This window comes from Phyllobates terribilis, unplaced genomic scaffold (assembly GCF_046119375.1).
Source record: "Phyllobates terribilis strain yellow unplaced genomic scaffold, ASM4611937v1 Scaffold_5__5_contigs__length_657084704, whole genome shotgun sequence".
Taxonomy (NCBI): domain Eukaryota; kingdom Metazoa; phylum Chordata; class Amphibia; order Anura; family Dendrobatidae; genus Phyllobates; species Phyllobates terribilis.
Window position 1 is genome coordinate 302,724,807 of NW_027362765.1, and position 13,869 is coordinate 302,738,675.

Below are 13,869 nucleotides of genomic sequence, written 5' to 3' on the forward strand. Positions count from 1 at the left end.
GCGGAATTCCGAGAACAATGGAAGAGTTCCGAAGCAGTTTTAAACTTCAGCGGAATTCCGAGAACAATGGAAGAGTTCCGAAGCATTTTTAAACTTCAAAGGAATTTCGAGAACAATGGAAGAGTTCTGAAGCATTTTTACACATCAGCGGAATGCGAGAACATTGGTTGTGTTCCGAAGCATATTTACACGTCAGCGGAATTCCGAGAACAATGGAAGAGTTCCGAAGCATTTTTAAACTTCAGCGTAATTCTGAGAACAATGAAAGAGTTCCGAAGCATTTTTAAACTTCAGCAGAATTCCAAAAACAATGGACGAGTTCTGAAGCATTTTTAAGCTTCAGCGGAATTCCGAGATCAATGGAAGAGTTCCGAAGCATTTTTAAACATCAGCAGAATTCCGAGAACAATGGAAGAGTTCCGAAGCATTTTTAAACGTCTGCAGAATTCCGAGAAAAATGGAAGAGTACCGATGCAATTTTAAACTTCAGCGGATTTCCGTGAAAAATGGACGATTTCGGAAGCATTTTTAAACGCCAGCAGAATTCCGAGAACAGTGGAAGAGTTCCGAAGCATTTTTAAACCTCAGAAAAATTTGGACAACAATGGAAGAGGTCCGACGCATTTTTAAACTTCAGCGGAATACATAGAACAATGGAAGAGTTCCGAAGCATTTTTAAACTTTAGCAGAATTCCGAGAACAATGGGAGTGTTCCGAAGCATTTTTAAACGTCAGAGGAATTCTGAGAACTATGGAAGAGTTCCGAAGCATTTCTGAATGTTATTGGAATTCCGAGAACAATGGAAGAGTTCTGAAGCATTTTTACACATCAGCGTAATTCGAGAACAATGGTAGTGTTCCGAAGCATTTTTACACGTCAGCAGAATTCCGAAAACAATGGAAGAGTTCCGAAGCATTTTTAAACTTCAGCGGAATTCTGAGATCAATGGAAGAGTTCCGAAGCATTTTTAAACTTCAGCGGAATTCCGAGAGCAATGGAAGAGTTCCGAAGCATTTTTAAACATCAGCAGAATTCCGAGAACAATGGAAGAGTTCAGAAGCATTTTTAAACGTCTGCAGAATTCCGAGAAAAATGGAAGAGTACCGAAGCAATTTTAAACTTCAGCGGATTTCCAAGAAAAATGGAAGTGTTCAGAAGTATTTTTAAACTTCCATGGAATTCCGAGAACAATGAAAGAGTTCCAAAGCATTTTTAAATGTCAGCGGAATTCCGAGAATAATGGAACAGTTCTGAAGAATTTTAAAACTTCAGTGGAGTTTCGAGAACAATGGAAGCGTTCCGAAGTATTTTTAAACTTCAGCGGAATTCCGAGAACAATGGAAGCGTTCCGAAGCATTTTTAAACGTCAGCAGAATTCCGAGAACAATGGAAGAGTTCCGAAGCATTTTTAAACCTCAGCGGAATTCCGAGAACAATTGAAGTGTTCCGATGCATTTTTAAACGTCAGCGGAATTCCGAGAACAACGGAAGAGTTCCGAAGCAATTTTAAACTTCAGCGGAATTCCGAGAACAATGGAAGTGTTCAGAAGCATTTTTAAACATCAGCAGAATTCCGAGAACAATGGAAGAGTACAAAAGCATTTTTAAACTTCAGCGGATTTCCGAGAAAAATGGAAGGGTTCCGAAGCAATTTTAAACTTCAGCGGAATTCCGAGAACAATGGAAGAGTTCCGAAGCATTTTTAAACGTCAGCAGAATTCAGAGAAAAATGGAAGAGTACCGAAGCATTTTTAAACTTTTATGGAATTCCGAGAACAATGAAAGAGTTCCGAAGCATTTTTAAATGTCAGCGGAATTCCGAGAATAATGGAACAGTTCTGAAGAATTTCAAAACTTCAGTGGAATTTCGAGAACAATGGAAGAGTTCCAAAGCAATTTTAAACTTCAACGGAATTCCGAGAACAATGGAAGAGTTCCGAAGCATTTTTAAATGTCAGCAAAATTCCGAGTACAATGGAAGAGGTCCGAAGCATTTTTAAACGTCAGCGGAATTCCGAGAATAATGGAAGAGTTCTGAAGCATTTTTAAACTTCAGCGGAATTCCGAGAACAATGGAAGAGGTCCGTTGCATTTTTAAACTTCAGCGGAACACATAGAACAATGGAAGAGTTCCGAAGCATTTTTAAACTTCAGCGGAATTCCGAGAACAATGGAAGAGTTCCGAAGCTTTTTTAAACGTCAGAGGAAATACGAGAACAATGGAAGAGTTCCGAAGCATTTCTGTTTGTCAGCGGAATTCCGAGAACAATGGAAGAGTTCTGAAGCATTTTTACACATCAGCGGAATTCGAGAACAATGGTAGTGTTCCGAAGCATTTTTACACGTCAGCGGAATTCCGAGAACAATGGAAGAGTTCCGAAGCATTTTTAAACTTCAGCGGAATTCCGAGAACAATAGAAGCGTTCCGAAGCATTTTTAAATGTCAGCAGAATTCCGAGAACAATTGAAGAGTTCCGAAGCATTTTTAAACCACAGTGGAATTCCGAGAACAATTGAAGTGTTCCGAAGCATTTTTAAACGTCAGCGGAATTCCGAGAACAACGGAAGAGTTCCAAAGCAATTTTAAACTTCAGCGGATTTCCGAGAAAAATGGAAGGGTTCCGAAGCATTTTTAAACTTCCATGGAATTCTGAGAACAATGAAAGAGTTCCGAAGCATTTTTAAATGTCAGCGGAATTCCGAAAATAATGGAACAGTTCTGAAGAATTTCAAAACTTCAGTGGAATTTCGAGAACAATGGAAGAGTTCCGAAGCAATTTTAAACTTCAGCGGAATTCCAAGAACAATGGAAGCGTTCCGAAGCATTTTTAAATGTCATCAAAATTCCGAGTACAATGGAAGAGGTCCGAAGCATTTTTAAACGTCAGCGGAATTCCGAGAATAATGGAAGATTTCTGAAGGATTTTAAAACTTCAGCGGAATTCCGAGAACAATGGAAGAGTTCCGAAGCAATTTTAAACTTCAGCGGAATTCCGAGAACAATGGAAGAGTTCCGAAGCATTTTTAAACTTCAAAGGAATTTCGAGAACAATGGAAGAGTTCTGAAGCATTTTTACACATCAGCGGAATGCGAGAACATTGGTTGTGTTCCGAAGCATATTTACACGTCAGCGGAATTCCGAGAACAATGGAAGAGTTCCAAAGCATTTTTAAACTTCAGCGTAATTCTGGGAACAATGAAAGAGTTCCGAAGCATTTTTAAACTTCAGCAGAATTCCAAAAACAATGGACGAGTTCTGAAGCATTTTTAAGCTTCAGCGGAATTCCGAGATCAATGGAAGAGTTCCGAAGCATTTTTAAACATCAGCAGAATTCCGAAAACAATGGAAGAGTTCCGAAGCATTTTTAAACGTCTGCAGAATTCCGAGAAAAATGGAAGAGTACCGATGCAATTTTAAACTTCAGCGGATTTCCGTGAAAAATGGACGATTTCGGAAGCATTTTTAAACGCCAGCAGAATTCCGAGAACAGTGGAAGAGTTCCGAAGCATTTTTAAACCTCAGAAAAATTTGGACAACAATGGAAGAGGTCCGACGCATTTTTAAACTTCAGCGGAATACATAGAACAATGGAAGAGTTCCGAAGCTATTTTAAATTTTAGCAGAATTCCGAGAACAATGGGAGTGTTCCGAAGCATTTTTAAACGTCAGAGGAATTCTGAGAACTATGGAAGAGTTCAGAAGCATTTCTGAATGTCATCGGAATTCCGAGAACAATGGAAGAGTTCTGAAGCATTTTTACACATCAGCGTAATTCGAGAACAATGGTAGTGTTCCGAAGCATTTTTACACGTCAGCAGAATTCCGAAAACAATGGAAGAGTTCCGAAGCATTTTTAAACTTCAGCGGAATTCTGAGATCAATGGAAGAGTTCCGAAGCATTTTTAAACTTCAGCGGAATTCCGAGAACAATGAAAGAGTTCCGAAGCATTTTTAAATGTCAGCGGAATTTCAAGAATAATGTAACAGTTCTGAAGAATTTCAAAACTTCAGTGGAATTTCGAGAACAATGGAAGAGTTCCAAAGCATTTTTAAATGTCAGCGGAATTTCAAGAATAATGTAACAGTTCTGAAGAATTTCAAAACCTCAGCGGAATTCCGAGAACAATTGGAGTGTTCCGATGCATTTTTAAATGTCAGCGGAATTCCGAGAACAACGGAAGAGTTCCAAAGCAATATTAAACTTCAGCGGAATTCCGAGAACAATGGAAGAGTTCCGAAGCATTTTTAAACATCAGCAGAATTCCGAGAACAATGGAAGAGTACAAAAGCATTTTTAAACTTCAGCGGATTTCCGAGAAAAATGGAAAGGTTCCGAAGCATTTTTAAACTTCCATGGAATTCCGAGAACAATGAAATAGTTCCGAAGCATTTTTAAATGTCAGCGGAATTTCGAGAATAATGGAACAGTTCTGAAGAATTTCAAAACTTCAGTGGAATTTCGAGAACAATGGAAGAGTTCCAAAGCAATTTTAAACTTCAACGGAATTCCGAGAACAATGGAAGAGTTCCAAAGCAATTTTAAACTTCAACGGAATTCCGAGAACAATGGAAGAGTTCCGAAGCATTTTTAAACCTCAGTGGAATTCGGAGAACAATTGAAGTGTTCCGAAACATTTTTAAACGTCAGTGGAATTCTGAGAACAACGGAAGAGTTCCGAAACAATTTTAAACTTCAGCGGAATTCCGAGAACAATGGAAGAGTTCTGAAGCATTTTTAAACTTCAAAGGAATTTCGAGAACAATGGAAGAGTTCAGAAGCATTTTTAAACGTCAGCAGAATTCCAAGAAAAATGGAAGAGTACCGAAGCATTTTTAAACTTCAGCGGATTTCCGAGAAAAATGGAAGGGTTCCGAAGCATTTTTAAACTTTTATGGAATTCCGACAACAATGAAAGAGTTCCGAAGCATTTTTAAATGTCAGCGGAATTCCGAGAATAATGGAACAGTTCTGAAGAATTTCAAAACTTCAGTGGAATTTCGAGAACAATGGAAGAGTTCCGAAGCAATTTTAAACTTCAGCGGAATTCCGAGAACAATGGAAGAGTTCCAAAGCATTTTTAAATGTCAGCAAAATTCCGAGTACAATGGAAGAGGTCCGAAGCATTTTTAAACGTCAGCGGAATTCCGAGAATAATGGAAGAGTTCTGAAGCATTTTTAAACTTCAGCGGAATTCCGAGAACAATGGAAGAGTTCCGAAGCATTTTTAAGCGTCAGAGGAATTCCGAGAACAATGGAAGAGTTCCGAAGCATTTCTGAATGTCAGCGGAATTCAAGAACAATGGTAGTGTTCCGAAGCATTTTTACACGTCAGCAGAATTCCGAGAAAAATGGAAGTGTTCCGAAGCATTTTTAAACTTCAGCGGAATTCCGAAAACAATGGAAGAGTTCCGAAGCATTTTTAAACTTTAGCGGAATTCCAAGATCAATGGAAGAGTTCCGATGCATTTTTAAACGTCAGCGGAATTTCGAGAACAATGGAAGAGTTCCGAAGCATTTTTAAACATCAGCAGAATTCCGAGAACAATGGAAGAGTACCGAAGCATTTTTAAACTTCAGCGGATTTCCGAGAAAAATGGAAGTGTTCCGAAGCATTTTTAAACTTCCATGGAATTCCGAGAACAATGAAAGAGTTCCGAAGCATTTTTAAATGTCAGCGGAATTCCGAGAATAATGGAACATTTCTGAAGAATTTTAAAACTTCAGTGGAATTTCGAGAACAATGGAAGGGTTCCGAAGCATTTTTAAACTTCAGCGGAATTCCGAGAACAATGGAAGAGTTCCGAAGCATTTTTAAACTTCAAAGGAATTTCGAGAACAATGGAAGAGTTCCGAAGCATTTTTAAACATCAGCAAAATTCCGAGAACAATGGAAGAGGTCCGTTGCATTTTTAAACTTCAGCGGAACACATAGAACAATGGAAGAGTTCCGAAGCATTTTTAAACTTCAGCGGAATTCCGAGAACAATGGAAGAGTTCCGAAGCTTTTTTAAACGTCAGAGGAAATCCGAGAACAATGGAAGAGTTCCGAAGCATTTCTGTTTGTCAGCGGAATTCCGAGAACAATGGAAGAGTTCTGAAGCATTTTTACACATCAGCGGAATTCGAGAACAATGGTAGTGTTCCGAAGCATTTTTACACGTCAGCGGAATTCCGAGAACAATGGAAGAGTTCCGAAGCATTTTTAAACTTCAGCGGAATTCAGAGAACAATGGAAGCGTTCCGAAGCATTTTTAAATGTCAGCAGAATTCCGAGAACAATGGAAGAGTTCCGAAGCATTTTTAAACCACAGTGGAATTCCGAGAACAATTGAAGTGTTCCGAAGCATTTTTAAACGTCAGCGGAATTCCGAGAACAACGGAAGAGTTCCAAAGCAATTTTAAACTTCAGCGGATTTCCGAGAAAAATGGAAGGGTTCCGAAGCATTTTTAAACTTCCATGGAATTCCGAGAACAATGAAAGAGTTCCGAAGCATTTTTAAATGTCAGCGGAATTCCGAAAATAATGGAACAGTTCTGAAGAATTTCAAAACTTCAGTGGAATTTCGAGAACAATGGAAGAGTTCCGAAGCAATATTAAACTTCAGCGGAATTCCAAGAACAATGGAAGCGTTCCGAAGCATTTTTAAATGTCATCAAAATTCCGAGTACAATGGAAGAGGTCCGAAGCATTTTTAAACGTCAGCGGAATTCCGAGAATAATGGAAGAGTTCTGAAGGATTTTAAAACTTCAGCGGAATTCCGAGAACAATGGAAGAGTTCCGAAGCAATTTTAAACTTCAGCGGAATTCCGAGAACAATGGAAGAGTTCCGAAGCATTTTTAAACTTCAAAGGAATTTCGAGAACAATGGAAGAGTTCTGAAGCATTTTTACACATCAGCGGAATGCGAGAACATTGGTTGTGTTCCGAAGCATATTTACACGTCAGCGGAATTCCGAGAACAATGGAAGAGTTCCGAAGCATTTTTAAACTTCAGCGTAATTCTGAGAACAATGAAAGAGTTCCGAAGCATTTTTAAACTTCAGCAGAATTCCAAAAACAATGGACGAGTTCTGAAGCATTTTTAAGCTTCAGCGGAATTCCGAGATCAATGGAAGAGTTCCGAAGCATTTGTAAACATCAGCAGAATTCCGAGAACAATGGAAGAGTTCCGAAGCATTTTTAAACGTCTGCAGAATTCCGAGAAAAATGGAAGAGTACCGATGCAATTTTAAACTTCAGCGGATTCCCGTGAAAAATGGACGATTTCGGAAGCATTTTTAAACGCCAGCAGAATTCCGAGAACAGTGGAAGAGTTCCGAAGCATTTTTAAACCTCAGAAAAATTTGGACAACAATGGAAGAGGTCCGACGCATTTTTAAACTTCAGCGGAATACATAGAACAATGGAAGAGTTCCGAAGCATTTTTAAACTTTACCAGAATTCCGAGAACAATGGGAGTGTTCCGAAGCATTTTTAAACGTCAGAGGAATTCTGAGAACTATGGAAGAGTTCCGAAGCATTTCTGAATGTCATCGGAATTCCGAGAACAATGGAAGAGTTCTGAAGCATTTTTACACATCAGCGTAATTCGAGAACAATGGTAGTGTTCCGAAGCATTTTTACACGTCAGCAGAATTCCGAAAACAATGGAAGAGTTCCGAAGCATTTTTAAACTTCAGCGGAATTCTGAGATCAATGGAAGAGTTCCGAAGCATTTTTAAACTTCAGCGGAATTCCGAGAGCAATGGAAGAGTTCCGAAGCATTTTTAAACATCAGCAGAATTCCGAGAACAATGGAAGAGTTCAGAAGCATTTTTAAACGTCTGCAGAATTCCGAGAAAAATGGAAGAGTACCGAAGCAATTTTAAACTTCAGCGGAATTCCGAGAACAATGGAAGAGGTCCGTTGCATTTTTAAACTTCAGCGGAACACATAGAACAATGGAAGAGTTCCGAAGCATTTTTAAACTTCAGCGGAATTCCGAGAACAATGGAAGAGTTCCGAAGCTTTTTTAAACGTCAGAGGAAATACGAGAACAATGGAAGAGTTCCGAAGCATTTCTGTTTGTCAGCGGAATTCCGAGAACAATGGAAGAGTTCTGAAGCATTTTTACACATCAGCGGAATTCGAGAACAATGGTAGTGTTCCGAAGCATTTTTACACGTCAGCGGAATTCCGAGAACAATGGAAGAGTTCCGAAGCATTTTTAAACTTCAGCGGAATTCCGAGAACAATAGAAGCGTTCCGAAGCATTTTTAAATGTCAGCAGAATTCCGAGAACAATTGAAGAGTTCCGAAGCATTTTTAAACCACAGTGGAATTCCGAGAACAATTGAAGTGTTCCGAAGCATTTTTAAACGTCAGCGGAATTCCGAGAACAACGGAAGAGTTCCAAAGCAATTTTAAACTTCAGCGGATTTCCGAGAAAAATGGAAGGGTTCCGAAGCATTTTTAAACTTCCATGGAATTCTGAGAACAATGAAAGAGTTCCGAAGCATTTTTAAATGTCAGCGGAATTCCGAAAATAATGGAACAGTTCTGAAGAATTTCAAAACTTCAGTGGAATTTCGAGAACAATGGAAGAGTTCCGAAGCAATTTTAAACTTCAGCGGAATTCCAAGAACAATGGAAGCGTTCCGAAGCATTTTTAAATGTCATCAAAATTCCGAGTACAATGGAAGAGGTCCGAAGCATTTTTAAACGTCAGCGGAATTCCGAGAATAATGGAAGATTTCTGAAGGATTTTAAAACTTCAGCGGAATTCCGAGAACAATGGAAGAGTTCCGAAGCAATTTTAAACTTCAGCGGAATTCCGAGAACAATGGAAGAGTTCCGAAGCATTTTTAAACTTCAAAGGAATTTCGAGAACAATGGAAGAGTTCTGAAGCATTTTTACACATCAGCGGAATGCGAGAACATTGGTTGTGTTCCGAAGCATATTTACACGTCAGCGGAATTCCGAGAACAATGGAAGAGTTCCAAAGCATTTTTAAACTTCAGCGTAATTCTGGGAACAATGAAAGAGTTCCGAAGCATTTTTAAACTTCAGCAGAATTCCAAAAACAATGGACGAGTTCTGAAGCATTTTTAAGCTTCAGCGGAATTCCGAGATCAATGGAAGAGTTCCGAAGCATTTTTAAACATCAGCAGAATTCCGAAAACAATGGAAGAGTTCCGAAGCATTTTTAAACGTCTGCAGAATTCCGAGAAAAATGGAAGAGTACCGATGCAATTTTAAACTTCAGCGGATTTCCGTGAAAAATGGACGATTTCGGAAGCATTTTTAAACGCCAGCAGAATTCCGAGAACAGTGGAAGAGTTCCGAAGCATTTTTAAACCTCAGAAAAATTTGGACAACAATGGAAGAGGTCCGACGCATTTTTAAACTTCAGCGGAATACATAGAACAATGGAAGAGTTCCGAAGCTATTTTAAATTTTAGCAGAATTCCGAGAACAATGGGAGTGTTCCGAAGCATTTTTAAACGTCAGAGGAATTCTGAGAACTATGGAAGAGTTCAGAAGCATTTCTGAATGTCATCGGAATTCCGAGAACAATGGAAGAGTTCTGAAGCATTTTTACACATCAGCGTAATTCGAGAACAATGGTAGTGTTCCGAAGCATTTTTACACGTCAGCAGAATTCCGAAAACAATGGAAGAGTTCCGAAGCATTTTTAAACTTCAGCGGAATTCTGAGATCAATGGAAGAGTTCCGAAGCATTTTTAAACTTCAGCGGAATTCCGAGAACAATGAAAGAGTTCCGAAGCATTTTTAAATGTCAGCGGAATTTCAAGAATAATGTAACAGTTCTGAAGAATTTCAAAACTTCAGTGGAATTTCGAGAACAATGGAAGAGTTCCAAAGCATTTTTAAATGTCAGCGGAATTTCAAGAATAATGTAACAGTTCTGAAGAATTTCAAAACCTCAGCGGAATTCCGAGAACAATTGGAGTGTTCCGATGCATTTTTAAATGTCAGCGGAATTCCGAGAACAACGGAAGAGTTCCAAAGCAATATTAAACTTCAGCGGAATTCCGAGAACAATGGAAGAGTTCCGAAGCATTTTTAAACATCAGCAGAATTCCGAGAACAATGGAAGAGTACAAAAGCATTTTTAAACTTCAGCGGATTTCCGAGAAAAATGGAAAGGTTCCGAAGCATTTTTAAACTTCCATGGAATTCCGAGAACAATGAAATAGTTCCGAAGCATTTTTAAATGTCAGCGGAATTTCGAGAATAATGGAACAGTTCTGAAGAATTTCAAAACTTCAGTGGAATTTCGAGAACAATGGAAGAGTTCCAAAGCAATTTTAAACTTCAACGGAATTCCGAGAACAATGGAAGAGTTCCAAAGCAATTTTAAACTTCAACGGAATTCCGAGAACAATGGAAGAGTTCCGAAGCATTTTTAAACCTCAGTGGAATTCGGAGAACAATTGAAGTGTTCCGAAACATTTTTAAACGTCAGTGGAATTCTGAGAACAACGGAAGAGTTCCGAAACAATTTTAAACTTCAGCGGAATTCCGAGAACAATGGAAGAGTTCTGAAGCATTTTTAAACTTCAAAGGAATTTCGAGAACAATGGAAGAGTTCAGAAGCATTTTTAAACGTCAGCAGAATTCCAAGAAAAATGGAAGAGTACCGAAGCATTTTTAAACTTCAGCGGATTTCCGAGAAAAATGGAAGGGTTCCGAAGCATTTTTAAACTTTTATGGAATTCCGACAACAATGAAAGAGTTCCGAAGCATTTTTAAATGTCAGCGGAATTCCGAGAATAATGGAACAGTTCTGAAGAATTTCAAAACTTCAGTGGAATTTCGAGAACAATGGAAGAGTTCCGAAGCAATTTTAAACTTCAGCGGAATTCCGAGAACAATGGAAGAGTTCCAAAGCATTTTTAAATGTCAGCAAAATTCCGAGTACAATGGAAGAGGTCCGAAGCATTTTTAAACGTCAGCGGAATTCCGAGAATAATGGAAGAGTTCTGAAGCATTTTTAAACTTCAGCGGAATTCCGAGAACAATGGAAGAGTTCCGAAGCATTTTTAAGCGTCAGAGGAATTCCGAGAACAATGGAAGAGTTCCGAAGCATTTCTGAATGTCAGCGGAATTCAAGAACAATGGTAGTGTTCCGAAGCATTTTTACACGTCAGCAGAATTCCGAGAAAAATGGAAGTGTTCCGAAGCATTTTTAAACTTCAGCGGAATTCCGAAAACAATGGAAGAGTTCCGAAGCATTTTTAAACTTTAGCGGAATTCCAAGATCAATGGAAGAGTTCCGATGCATTTTTAAACGTCAGCGGAATTTCGAGAACAATGGAAGAGTTCCGAAGCATTTTTAAACATCAGCAGAATTCCGAGAACAATGGAAGAGTACCGAAGCATTTTTAAACTTCAGCGGATTTCCGAGAAAAATGGAAGTGTTCCGAAGCATTTTTAAACTTCCATGGAATTCCGAGAACAATGAAAGAGTTCCGAAGCATTTTTAAATGTCAGCGGAATTCCGAGAATAATGGAACATTTCTGAAGAATTTTAAAACTTCAGTGGAATTTCGAGAACAATGGAAGGGTTCCGAAGCATTTTTAAACTTCAGCGGAATTCCGAGAACAATGGAAGAGTTCCGAAGCATTTTTAAACTTCAAAGGAATTTCGAGAACAATGGAAGAGTTCCGAAGCATTTTTAAACATCAGCAAAATTCCGAGAACAATGGAAGAGGTCCGTTGCATTTTTAAACTTCAGCGGAACACATAGAACAATGGAAGAGTTCCGAAGCATTTTTAAACTTCAGCGGAATTCCGAGAACAATGGAAGAGTTCCGAAGCTTTTTTAAACGTCAGAGGAAATCCGAGAACAATGGAAGAGTTCCGAAGCATTTCTGTTTGTCAGCGGAATTCCGAGAACAATGGAAGAGTTCTGAAGCATTTTTACACATCAGCGGAATTCGAGAACAATGGTAGTGTTCCGAAGCATTTTTACACGTCAGCGGAATTCCGAGAACAATGGAAGAGTTCCGAAGCATTTTTAAACTTCAGCGGAATTCAGAGAACAATGGAAGCGTTCCGAAGCATTTTTAAATGTCAGCAGAATTCCGAGAACAATGGAAGAGTTCCGAAGCATTTTTAAACCACAGTGGAATTCCGAGAACAATTGAAGTGTTCCGAAGCATTTTTAAACGTCAGCGGAATTCCGAGAACAACGGAAGAGTTCCAAAGCAATTTTAAACTTCAGCGGATTTCCGAGAAAAATGGAAGGGTTCCGAAGCATTTTTAAACTTCCATGGAATTCCGAGAACAATGAAAGAGTTCCGAAGCATTTTTAAATGTCAGCGGAATTCCGAAAATAATGGAACAGTTCTGAAGAATTTCAAAACTTCAGTGGAATTTCGAGAACAATGGAAGAGTTCCGAAGCAATATTAAACTTCAGCGGAATTCCAAGAACAATGGAAGCGTTCCGAAGCATTTTTAAATGTCATCAAAATTCCGAGTACAATGGAAGAGGTCCGAAGCATTTTTAAACGTCAGCGGAATTCCGAGAATAATGGAAGAGTTCTGAAGGATTTTAAAACTTCAGCGGAATTCCGAGAACAATGGAAGAGTTCCGAAGCAATTTTAAACTTCAGCGGAATTCCGAGAACAATGGAAGAGTTCCGAAGCATTTTTAAACTTCAAAGGAATTTCGAGAACAATGGAAGAGTTCTGAAGCATTTTTACACATCAGCGGAATGCGAGAACATTGGTTGTGTTCCGAAGCATATTTACACGTCAGCGGAATTCCGAGAACAATGGAAGAGTTCCGAAGCATTTTTAAACTTCAGCGTAATTCTGAGAACAATGAAAGAGTTCCGAAGCATTTTTAAACTTCAGCAGAATTCCAAAAACAATGGACGAGTTCTGAAGCATTTTTAAGCTTCAGCGGAATTCCGAGATCAATGGAAGAGTTCCGAAGCATTTGTAAACATCAGCAGAATTCCGAGAACAATGGAAGAGTTCCGAAGCATTTTTAAACGTCTGCAGAATTCCGAGAAAAATGGAAGAGTACCGATGCAATTTTAAACTTCAGCGGATTCCCGTGAAAAATGGACGATTTCGGAAGCATTTTTAAACGCCAGCAGAATTCCGAGAACAGTGGAAGAGTTCCGAAGCATTTTTAAACCTCAGAAAAATTTGGACAACAATGGAAGAGGTCCGACGCATTTTTAAACTTCAGCGGAATACATAGAACAATGGAAGAGTTCCGAAGCATTTTTAAACTTTACCAGAATTCCGAGAACAATGGGAGTGTTCCGAAGCATTTTTAAACGTCAGAGGAATTCTGAGAACTATGGAAGAGTTCCGAAGCATTTCTGAATGTCATCGGAATTCCGAGAACAATGGAAGAGTTCTGAAGCATTTTTACACATCAGCGTAATTCGAGAACAATGGTAGTGTTCCGAAGCATTTTTACACGTCAGCAGAATTCCGAAAACAATGGAAGAGTTCCGAAGCATTTTTAAACTTCAGCGGAATTCTGAGATCAATGGAAGAGTTCCGAAGCATTTTTAAACTTCAGCGGAATTCCGAGAGCAATGGAAGAGTTCCGAAGCATTTTTAAACATCAGCAGAATTCCGAGAACAATGGAAGAGTTCAGAAGCATTTTTAAACGTCTGCAGAATTCCGAGAAAAATGGAAGAGTACCGAAGCAATTTTAAACTTCAGCGGATTTCCAAGAAAAATGGAAGTGTTCAGAAGTATTTTTAAACTTCCATGGAATTCCGAGAACAATGAAAGAGTTCCAAAGCATTTTTAAATGTCAGCGGAATTCCGAGAATAATGGAACAGTTCTGAAGAATTTTAAAACTTCAGTGGAGTTTCGAGAACAA